The sequence below is a fragment of the Chrysochloris asiatica genome, unplaced genomic scaffold (genome assembly GCF_000296735.1).
Source record: "Chrysochloris asiatica unplaced genomic scaffold, ChrAsi1.0 scaffold00094, whole genome shotgun sequence".
Classification (NCBI taxonomy): Eukaryota; Metazoa; Chordata; class Mammalia; order Afrosoricida; family Chrysochloridae; genus Chrysochloris; species Chrysochloris asiatica.
In genome coordinates this window covers 858664-870378 of record NW_006408612.1, presented here as the reverse complement: position 1 = coordinate 870378, position 11715 = coordinate 858664, and the positions used below count along the sequence as shown (strand labels likewise).

The 11715-nt window shown below is 38.2% G+C and overlaps 1 pseudogene; it reads left to right on the top strand.

The window, feature by feature from the left end:
• The first annotated feature begins 4491 nt into the window (after positions 1–4491).
• Positions 4492–11715, top strand: part of LOC102832136 — a 12898-nt pseudogene continuing 5674 nt past the window's right edge.

Sequence of the window (11715 nt, the reverse complement as noted above, 5' to 3'; positions counted from 1 at the left end):
ACAAACTGACAGACGAGTGGTGTAAATCTTTATGGGAGCAGAAGGCCTCATCTGTCTCCTGTGGAGCGGATGGTAGTTTTGAACTGCTGACCTTGCTGTTAGCAGCCCAGTTCATTACTCACTATGCTACCTTTATATTTGGCTAAAAAAAGAAAAAGAAAAAGAAAGAAAGAAAATAAGAGAAAAATAAAAGTAATAGTCAAAAAATGTTTTCATACTGAAAGAGACAGTGTGATAGTTATTAGGGGTGGGATGGGAAGGGAGGATGGGTCACTGGTTGAAGGGCTAACTTGGGTGTAAGGGGGAACTAATGATTATCTTAAAAAAGAAAAAACGAACAGTTTCTATATGTATAGTGACATTGAATCTATCCTTCATCAAGAAACCATTCTCATTCTCCTTTTCCAAATGATCTCCCTGCCATTAACATAAAGTCCCTGCCCCCTAACATTCTTCTTTAACTTTTTGAGTTGCTGTTATCAGTTTGGTTCCTTACAGATTATTCTTTAAAACAGCACAGGCTCAAGGCAGGAATTCTTTACTAATTAAGCTAAACTAATGTTTGGTGTAAGAAGACTTCAGAGGATATTTTTGTTCTAAAGTTTAAAGATTTTCTCAGAGCAATACTTTCAGAACTTCATCCAATGTTATGACTCTAGATTCCATAAGAATTTTAACTACTGCTCCACATTTTGGGACTAAAAATCTTTTATTGAATCCCTAGAGGTAATGTTAGAGAGAAATCATCTCTGGAAAAGATAGCATGTGAGCTGTCATGAGATACTATCATAAAAGCAACTTTTTCTCAGACATTTACTGAACAGCTAAAGAGAAGGAGAAAGGGGAGAAAAAGGAAGTTAATGAGACTGAAAGCAAACGTTGAATGCCTAATACTTTAGCCTAGGGTTAGCTTTGAATTGTGTTTCTCTGCACACACACACGGAAATGTCTGAAGAAAGTCTGCTGTGGCCTAGTTTAGAAGGGAAGAAAGCAGAAGGGAACCATTGGTTTCAAATACTTAAATGTAAAAAAAAAAAACAACAACAACCAACCTCTGAATGGGCTTCATCTACAGAAAACTGAGATATTATCAGAGCGAACTATAGTAATAACTTCTAGTCCAGGGTCGGGTCACTAAAAAGAAGCAGAAGTGGTAAGTTTGGGCACCATATTCAAGGAATTTTGAAGGGAGTGTTGTAGACCATGAAATCTGAAAGCTTTTTGCCTGCAAATGACTCTGGCCAGGCAGAGCTTAATTTCATCTTGTACCTAAGTCTAAGGGTTCAGATGCCCTTTCTTTTCAATTGTGAATTCATTGAGGGTTTTCAAAACAGATCATCAGTCTTATACTTTGCTTCATTACAATGATTGCAATCCCTTCCATGTACCATCCATTAACAGCATTTACCTCTATTTACTTTAACTCTTGCATTCCTCCCTGTGTCTCCCACTACCTTCATCTTTCCTCTCTTAACCTCCCTCTTGTCGTATATTGCCTGTTCTGTCACCTAGGTTAACATGTGCCAGGATCAGGCAGTGTTTTGTTCTGCTGTGCATAAGTTTGCTATGAGCCGGTACCGACTCGATGGCACCTAACAACAACAACAACCCTCTAACTCATGAATAATTCCTTGCCTCCTTCTGTCTTGTAGCCATTATAGAATGTTTCTTTTATCAAGAAAATATTTTCTTAACTTTATACAGGGGTCTCATACAATATTTGTCCTTTTGTGATTGACTAATTTCACTTAACATAATGTCCTCCAGGTTAACCCATTTGGCAAGGTGTTTTGCAGGTTCATCGCTATTCTTCAACATCATGTAGTATTCTATTGTGTGTATGTATGAAATTTGTTTAATCATGCTCCTATTGATGAATATTTAAACTGTTTCTTATCCATTCTACTAATCTCTTGTCTCTTGGTTGGTGTATTTAGTCCATTCACATTCAGTGTAATTATCAATAGGTATGAATTGATTGCTGTCATTTTGCTAATTTTTTGTGTGGCAATGCTGGTTTCTTTGTTTCACATAATTTTCTGCACTGAGTTCATTTTGTTTGTGGGGTCTTCTTTTCAATTTCATCTTTGTTGTGTTTATACTTACTAAATCTTTCTGATTTTCCTCTTTTGTATTTTGATGGGAAGGTATATTATTATTCTTTAAATTTACCCTGTAATTTTATTCATTTTTATCGCATTTAAAAAGTCTGTTTTATCTTAAAATCGACATGATTTCCTCACCATCTGGAAGTTCTGTATCTACACTATTCCCTTTTTTCCCTTTGTAGTTGACTTCATTATAAATTGTTATCTCTGGTTCCTTATTTTCAGTCTTGTAGGTTTGTTTTGCTTTAAATACTTCTATATCTGGATAGAGTTCTGGGTGGTGTTGTCATGTGTGTTAATCTCAGGTTGTTGTCTGCTGTTGTTGGGTCTTGGTCCAAAGAATACTCTTTAGTAATTTTTGTAAAGTTGGTTCTGGTTACCAAAATTCCTTTAATTTTTGTTTATTTGGAAATGTCCTAGTTTCACCATTGTATTTGGGAGACAGTTTTGCTAGGCATATGGCTCTTGGATGGCAATTTTTTTCTTTCAGATTTTGGTAAATGTCATACCATTGCCTTCTTGCCTTCTGCTGAGAAATCAGAGCTTAGTCTTATTGGTTCTCTTTTGTAGGTAACTTTTCATTTTTTCCCCAGGCTGTTCTAAGGATTCTTTCCTTGTCTTTGGTTTTGGAAAGTTTGATGATAATATGTCTTGGTGATTTTCTTTTGGGATCTATCCTGTTTGGGTTCGTTCAGCTTCTTGTATGCTTATCTTCTTCTTTTTAATTGTTAGGGAAGTTTTCTTCCAACAACGCTTTGACAAATTTCTCCATGCTTTTTACAGTCTCTTCCTGTTCTGAAATTCCAATAACTCATAAGTTATTTCTTTTTATAGTGTCCCACATAGTTCTTAGACTTTCTTCAGGTTTTTAAATTATTTTTTTCTGATTGTTCTTGTTACGTGCCTTTGAGTTGGTTCTGACCCATAGCAACCCTGTATAAGGTTTCCGAGGAGTGACTGGTGAGCTTGAACCATGGACCTTACAGTTTAAATGGCTTTGCAGTCTGGCGCATTAACCCACAGAACCACACCAGGATTCCTTGTTCTTCTAGCATACTAATATTGAAGGATTTATCTTTTAGCTCAGTAATTTGGACTTCCATTGCTTCAAATCTACTCTTTTGCCCTTTCAATGTATTGTCAGTTTCTGAAATTTTAGTATTATTCATCTTGTGGATTTCTAATAGTAGGTTTTGTATTGTTTCAAATTTGAATTTATTTTGTCTGTTTGTTCTTGTAGTGTTTTCTTGAATTCTTCTAATTTTTTTTTTTCTGTGTTCTTCATTTCCTCAATCTCTCTGTCAATCCTTATAATGTACCTCATTTAAAACATCATTTAAAAAAATTCTTTTTCAGAGAGTTACATTACTTTTTCTTCCCAGAAATGTTTTCTGACTCTGCATCTTGGTTATTTGAACCATTCTCTCTTGTTTTTTCATGTGAGCTAAAATTGTTGTCTCTGGAACATTATGTTGATGTTGTACTTGTATTTAATTGTTAATTGCATGTTGATGTGGTCTTAGGTTCTCACTAACTGTCTTCTGTGGGTATACTTAGGATGGAAGCATGTACACTATTCTCCATTTACATTGGCTGGTGTTTGCTTCTGTCAATTGTTGGTATGAGAGCTGGTATTAGCTCTTGCTCAGTGTGTGGGGTTGTAGAGGGTATGGTTGTGACTGGACTGTATGGGATTGGTTGCAGTCTCTTTTCTGATTGTTGTTGTTGTTAAATGCTATTGAGTCGGTTCCAACTCATAGGGTGTCTGGTGAGCTTGAACTGCCGACCTTGCAGTTTAAACTGACCTTGCAGTTCAGCACATTAACCCACAGCACCACACCAGGACTCCTTTCTCATTGCCTGTGTGAATCTGTGCTTCCAGGCCTCCTTCTGTCACCAAAGCTGCTTACAAAAAAGTTCAAGATGGTTGCAGCACATCTGGCCAGCAATTCACCAGTCAATCTCCTCTCTTGCAGTCCCTGCTCAGCTTTTCACCCCAGCAAGCACTCAATTCACTTTCAACCTTTCCTATGAAGTTCAAGGTTCTAGGATTTTTATCTGTGTCTGTTTCATTTAATCTCTCAGATCTTTGTTGCTGAGGGTCATTGTGATGTACATGCCTAGTACGCCACCTTGCTGGAAGTTCTTTACCATTTTTAAATGAGTACTTTATGCATATCTGACAGCTGAACTGCCAGAGTTAGAAGCAGAGTATATTTAAGTGGATTTGGAGTCACTTCCTCCAGCTGGTCCCAGCAGGACTTTTCTGGGCATACCCCTTGATGGTCACCTGGTTGTGATGTCATACCCCAAGAGCCTCAGAGACAGTCTGTAAAAATTTTCTATCTGCAATAGTCCCCTCCTTGATTTCTGTAGACCCAGCATGGGTATGTGATGCACTACTGCCATCAGCCATGGTTATGGGAGGAGATTCCATTGTTCTTCTGTGTCCTATGAAAGGTCACCTTGTTGAGGTAGAACTTTGGAAATTCATCGTGGTATCTATGATTTCCCTTATCTGGGTGATCTATGTTTGGCTTTGTCTTGCTTTTACTCCTGTTTAAAACTTAATAGTTTCTATAATATTTATAGGAGTCCTGGGGTAGCACTGTAGGATAAGCTCTAGATTGCTGTTCAAACCTACCAGTCGCTCCTTAGAAAACCTACACAGGGTTGCTATGAGTCTGAACCAACTCTATCACGCTTAACACAACAATAATATTTACATATTTGAAGATGGAGTCTCTTTTCTTCCCTATAACAGGAGGTTAGAACTACGTTTGTCTTGGATGATGGATGGGAGGAGGGCCAAATTAGTTTGAGTCATCTTTGCGATCTATTGCCCTTTCATATCATAAACAAAATCTCAGAAGTCTTCCCTTTAATTTCACTTATTGCTCTTTTAATGCTGTTCATAAACCAAGGCAATCCATCTAATTAAGTATACTTGTATAGGCAGGTGTTCCCATTAAAGAAATAAAAATCCATGTAAGATTGTCTTAATTCTCACAGTCAACAATATCGGCCCACATTATTGGGCCATTATATAGTAAGTTTTCAGTCTGTTTATCTGTTGGTTACTTCTTTTTCAAAATGATAGCATCAAGTGTGATTATCAAGTAATCTTCAGGGCATTAAAAAGAGTTTCATTCAACTGCTCAGTAATAACTGTCATTACTGTACTCTTTAAAAACAATAGGCTAGTTACTAGCAGCTTCCAAAGAGTTCCCCAATCCAGAAAACTGCAAATTACATAGTGATTATTATTGAGGTTCTGTGATAACTCCAGTCATAATTTCAACATAATTTGGTAGAGGATGAATAACTATAAATTATGTCATTTATACAACCTATTTACAGGCAACTTACACAGCTATTTGTGATATGCATAAGGCAAAACCTCAATTGAAAGTTAATCTTAATAAAAAAAGACTTTTATACCTCATTTTCATTTGAATGGATACCATCTGTTTCATGGTGCGGCTGGTGGTGGTGGTTATGTGCTGTGGACACGGTTCTGATTCCAAGTGACCCTGTATAGGGTTTCTGAGTCTGTAAATCCTTACAGGAGCAGAACGCCTCATCTTTCTCCTGTGAAACAACTGGTAGTTTTGAACTGCTGACCTTGAGGTTAGCAGCCCAACTTGTAGCCACTGCACTACCAGAGCTCCTTGTTTTAAGGTGCTAGCAGGAAACAAACCACAAATAAACTTGAGAGAAGACAATTACTCAAATATGTTGTTTTCCAACTTTTCAAATTCAATGCTGAAAGCCCATGAATGAAACAAGTAACTTTGATACAATACTATTTTCTAGAACAAATAGTTTATTTGGATGGGGTATGGGTGGGTCAGGTGGTCTCTTGTTAAAACTTTTCCCCTTCCTTGTGGGAGACCCAAGTTGAAATCTCTTCTGATACATCTCATGAGCAGCCATCACTTGCCTGTCAGTGGAGGTGTGTGCGTTACTTTGATGCTGAATAGGTTTCAGTGGAGCTTTCAATCTAGAAGAGAGGGTTGGCACTCTAGAAAAACAGCCAATGAAAACGATAAGGATCCCAATGATCCAATCCACAGTTAGGCAGCATTTCACTCCATTGTATATGAAGTGGCCATGAACCAGAGTTGCTGAGAGTCAGGACTAACTCAATGACAGCTAAGGACAACAAGAAGTTCCTGTGGAAGATGATCCCAGGAAACATAATCTAGGGAGTGGGCAAGCGAGATCAAGAGGGGAAGAAAGTAAATAACATATGCATTACCACCCTGTGCATCTATAGCTCTATGTGACTAGGAAATCTGGATACTGAAATGGCCCCAACCATTAATATCTCATCTAGCACTGACTGAGGGATGCGTTGGGTACTTTAGATCTCCAGGCTTGCTTTGAGAACAGACCAAGAGTTGAATATAGAGAATTGTATTCTCCAAAGCACCACTAACTTAAGTGTTGTTCATGTGGCAGACTTTAGAAACAAACAAGAAACCCACTCACCATTTAAACGATTTTTAAGTGTATAGTTCAATAATATTAATTGATTCACCATGCTGTGCCACCATCACCACTATTTATTTCCAAATATTTTCCTTACCCTAAACAGAAACTCAGTACCACTTCAGCAATAACTTCTTTTTACCTCCTCCCTGAAGCCTCTATTAGTCAAACCAAACCAAACCAAAGTGGCTGCTGTCGAGTTGGACCCATAGTGATCTTATAGGACAGAATAGAACTGCCCGTAGGGTTTCTAAAGCTGTGATCTTTACAAAAACAGACGACAGAATCTTTCTCTAATAAATGACTGGTGGGCAAGCAGCCTAATGCTTATCTACAACACCACCAGGGCTCCTTGCAGCTGCTGGTGACTATGAATAATTTTGGCCTTTATGCATTTGTCTTCCCACTTGTATGTCAGTTTGTTGTACAGTGGTGACTTGTGTATTGTTGGGATGTTGGAAGCTATGCACAGGTGTTTCAAATATCAGCAGGGTCACTCATGGTGGACAGGTTTTAGCAGAGTTTCCAGACTAATAACAGACTAGGAAGTGGGAATAAGTGGCCTACTTCTGAGGGATTAGTCCCTGAAAACCTTATAAATATCAGCAGAATATTTTCTGATATAGTGCTAGAATAGGAGCCCCTCAAGTTGGAAGGCACTCAAAATTTGACTGCAGAAGAATTGCCTCCTCAAAGCAGAGAAGTAAAGCTTTCACAACGTTCATTGTCCATGGAGCTAGATTCAAAATGAGAAGAAACAGTTACAAACATCCATAAATAATTGGAATGTACAAAGTATGAATCTAGGAAAACTGGATATCATCAAAAATGGAATAGAACCCATCAAGATCATTATACTAGGCATTAGTGAACTGAAATGGACAGGTATCGGCCATTTTGAATCAGACAATCATGATTTACGATACAAATTCAATAGGATCGTTGTCACATTCATTGCCAAATAGAACATTTCAAGATCTATCTTAAAACACAAAGCTGTCTGTGATAGGATAATATCTATATGCCTACAAGGAAGACCAGTCAATACAACTATTATTATTCAAATTTATACACCAACCACTAAAGTCAGTGATGAAGTAATTGAAGAATTCTACCAACTTCTTCAGTCTGAAATTGATCCAACGTGCAATCATTGCATTGATAATTACTGCTGATTGGAATACAAAATTTCAAAACAAACAGGAAGGATCCATAGTTGGAAATTATGACTTCAGTGATAGAAATGATGCTGGAGATCCCATGACAGAATTTTTCAAGACCAACAATTTCTTCCCCCCGCCCCCCAGCAACATAAACAGTGACTATACATGTGAATATCACCAGGAATCAAACTGACTGCATCTGTGGGAAGAGACAATAGAAAAGTTCCATATCTTCTGCCAAAACCAGGCCAGGTGCAGACTGTAAAACATGGCATCAATTGCTCATATGCAAGTTCAGATAAAAGCTGAAGAAAATGAAAACAAATCCATAGAAACCAAAATATGACCTTGAATATATCCCACGTAAGTTTAGAGACCATCTCAAGAAGAGATTTGACACATTGGATACAAATGACAGAAGACTAGAGGAGTTGTGGGATGACATCAAGAACATCATAAATGAAGAAGGTGAAAGGTCACTAAAAAGACAGGAAAGAAAGATAAGACCAAAGTGGATGTCTGAGGAGACTCTGAAACTTGCTCTAAATGTAGACTAACTAAAGTGACTGGAAGAAATAATGAGAAAAGAATAACAAGGAAGCTGCAAGCCACCGCATAACATGGATGAACCTTGAGGGCATTATACTGAATGAAATTAGTCAGTCACAAAAGGAGAAATACTGCATAGGACCATTATAGTAAAAGATTAAGGAAAAGAACCCACCCTGAAAGGGGGAAAATATTATATATATATTTGCTGATCACTGGGATGTATAGGATGAAGTGAGGGGAGGGAGGGTTAGGGAATAGACACAGGATAGTGGGGGGGGGCAATACACAAGAAGGGGGAGGAGAATGGAAGAACAAGGCAGATGGGAGAACAGTTAAGCAGGTTTGCATGGGCTAAGTGGGTCAGAGGTAAATCACGATGTATGCACAACTTGGAACAACACAGACTTGGAAGATGATCAGACAAGACATAGCAAAACTGGTCATTCTCGTCAACAACAGCCCTGCTGTAAGAAAATCCAAGATAGAGTAGTCCGCCATGTTGGCCAAAACTGGTGTCCATCATTACAGTGTGGCAATAATATCGAATTGGGCACAGCATGTGGAGAATCCTACAGAATATGCACACTGGCTATCATTGATCCAGGTGATTCAGATATCATTAGAGACCTGCCAGAATAGACTGGTGAAAAATAAATCATGCATTTTTTTTCTTTAATAAATCTGGCCAGAGCTTGTTTTTTTAAAAAAAAAAAGAAGAAGGAGAAGGTAGAAGGACCACACATAGTCACTATACCAAAAAGAATTGATGTACAATTATTTTAGGAGGCAGCATATGATCAAGAACCAATGGTCTATTTGCGATAGCTAAGGTTTTGTGTCAACTTGACTGGGCTAGGATTCTCAGGGGTTTGACAGTTAAGAGGTAGTAATTCCCCATGATGACATCTGCTATGAGCAGCCAATCAATTGAACGGAAACTTCCTTGGGGCATGTGGCCTACCTCCAATACATTGTACCTCAGGCAAAGCCTCCTTCCTTTTTCTGCTGGGTCTGAACTCTACGCCTGGCTCATCATCCAACCTATGGTTTTTTGACCTTGAGTCAGTGACCTGCTCAACTGCCTGCCAATCATGGGAGTTGCCAGCAGCCAGCCATCTTACCTGCCCGGCCTGCCTGCCTGTCATCTGACCTGCAGATCTTGGTTCATCAGCCCTGCAGTTACAAGAGTCAAATGCCTGCAACTTGACATCTAACTAGGGACTTCCCCACCTCTACAACTGTGTGGGTCATTTCTTTGATATAAACCTCTCTTTATATATACATATCATAAGCTTTGGACTCCTGGTGTGGCACTGTAGTATCAGGACTGGTCTGCAAACCACAAGGTCAGCAGTTTAAACCCACTAGCTACTCCTCAAAAATCCTATGAAGTATCACTATGAGTCAGAACCAACTCTATGGCACTTAACAACAACATACAAGCTTTACTAGTTTTGCTTCTCTAAGGACCCCAGACTAAGACAGTATTGAAGAATGAAGTCCAAGGTATGTGGAAGACATTAGTGAAAATACCAATTGAAATGTTTCAACCAACTACAGAGCTGGAAGCACTCACTAGTCTATGCCAAGAAATTTGGAAGCCAACTTCCTGGTTAACCACTGGAAGAAATCCATATTTGTGCCCATTCAAAAGAAAGGTGACCCAACAGCATGTGGAAATCACTGAATAATATCATTAATATTACATGCAAGTAAAATTTTGCTAAAGATAATTTAAAAATGGTTGCAATAGTACAAAGGCAAAGAGTTACCAGAAATTCAAGCAAGTGGGAAGAAGGATATCATTGCTAACGTCAGATGGATCTTAGGTGAAAGCAGAGAATATCGGAAAGATGTTTGAAAGCTGAGAATACTAGAATGCAAAGGGTCATAACAAACTATGGATAATATTACAAAGAATGGAATCCCAGAACACCTAATTGTGCTCATGTGAAACCTGTACCTAGATCAAGAGGCAGTCGTTTGAACAGAACAAGAGAATACTGGTGGTTGGTGGTTATGTGCTGTGGAGTCGGTTCTGACCCTGTACAGGGTTTCAATATTAGATGGTTTAAAGTCAGAAATGTGTGTGTTATGATTTTATCTTTTCACCATATTTACCCAATCTGTATCCTTAGCTAAAATTTTGAGAATTTGGACTAGAAGAAGAATGTGACATCAGGATTGGAGGAAGGCTCATTAACAAACTGCAATATGCAGATGATGCAGCTTTGCTCACTGAAAGCAAAGATGACTTGAAGTGCATACTGATGAAGATCAAAGAATATAGCCTTCAATATGGATTACAACTCAATGTAAAGAAATTAAAAAATCTTCAAAACTGGACCAATAGATAACATCATGATAAACGACAAAAAATTGGAGTTGTCAAGGATTTCATTTTACTTATTTATATCCACAATCAACACTCATGGAAGCAGCAGTCAAAAAATTAAAAGATGTATTGCATTAAGCAAATCTGATACAAAAGACCTCTTTAAGGTATTAAATAACAAGCAAAGATAGCAGTTTGAGGACTAAGATGAGCCTGATCCAAGCCATGGTATTTTCAATCACCTTATATACATGTAAAAGTTGGACAATGAATAAAGAAGACCTGAGCAGTATTGATGCATTTGAATTCTGGTGCTGGTGAAAAATATTGAAAGTACCATGGACTGCCAGAAGAATAAAAAAAATCTGTCTTAGAAGAAGTACAGTTGGAATGCCCCTTAGATGTGAGGATGGCAGACTTTGACTGACATACTTCCGACATGTTGTCAGGAAGGACCAGACCCTGGGAAAGGACATTGTACTTGGAAAAGTAGAGGGTCAGCAAAAAACAGGAAGACCTGCAATGAAATGGATTGACACAGTAATTGCAACAATGGGCTCAAATAGAGCAACAGCTCTGAGGATGCACAGGCCTGGGCAGTGCATCATTTTGTTATGCATAGGGTAGCTATGAGTTGGAATCAACTTGATGGCTCCTAACAAACAAAACTTGCATTTGCCTACTTCTAGATATTTCATGAGTAGGATCATAACACCTTTGCTTTTTTTCTTGTATCTGACTTATTTCATTCATCATAATGTTTTTAAGGTTCTTCCATGTTATAGAAAGTGCCAGAACATTTCTTTTTATGGCTGAATAGTATTCTATTGTATGCATATACCACATTTTGTTTATCCGTTCATCTGTTGATGGACACTTGTGTTGTCTCTACCGGTTGACTATTGTAAATAATACTGCAAAGAACATTGTTGTACATGTATCTGTCTGAGTCTTTTGGCTATATATATATATATATCTAGAAGTGAAATTGCTGGGTCATATGATTATTCTAACGGCCACCACTCGTCTGTCTGTCGTGCTGTGGTGGATTGAGTTGCTGTGA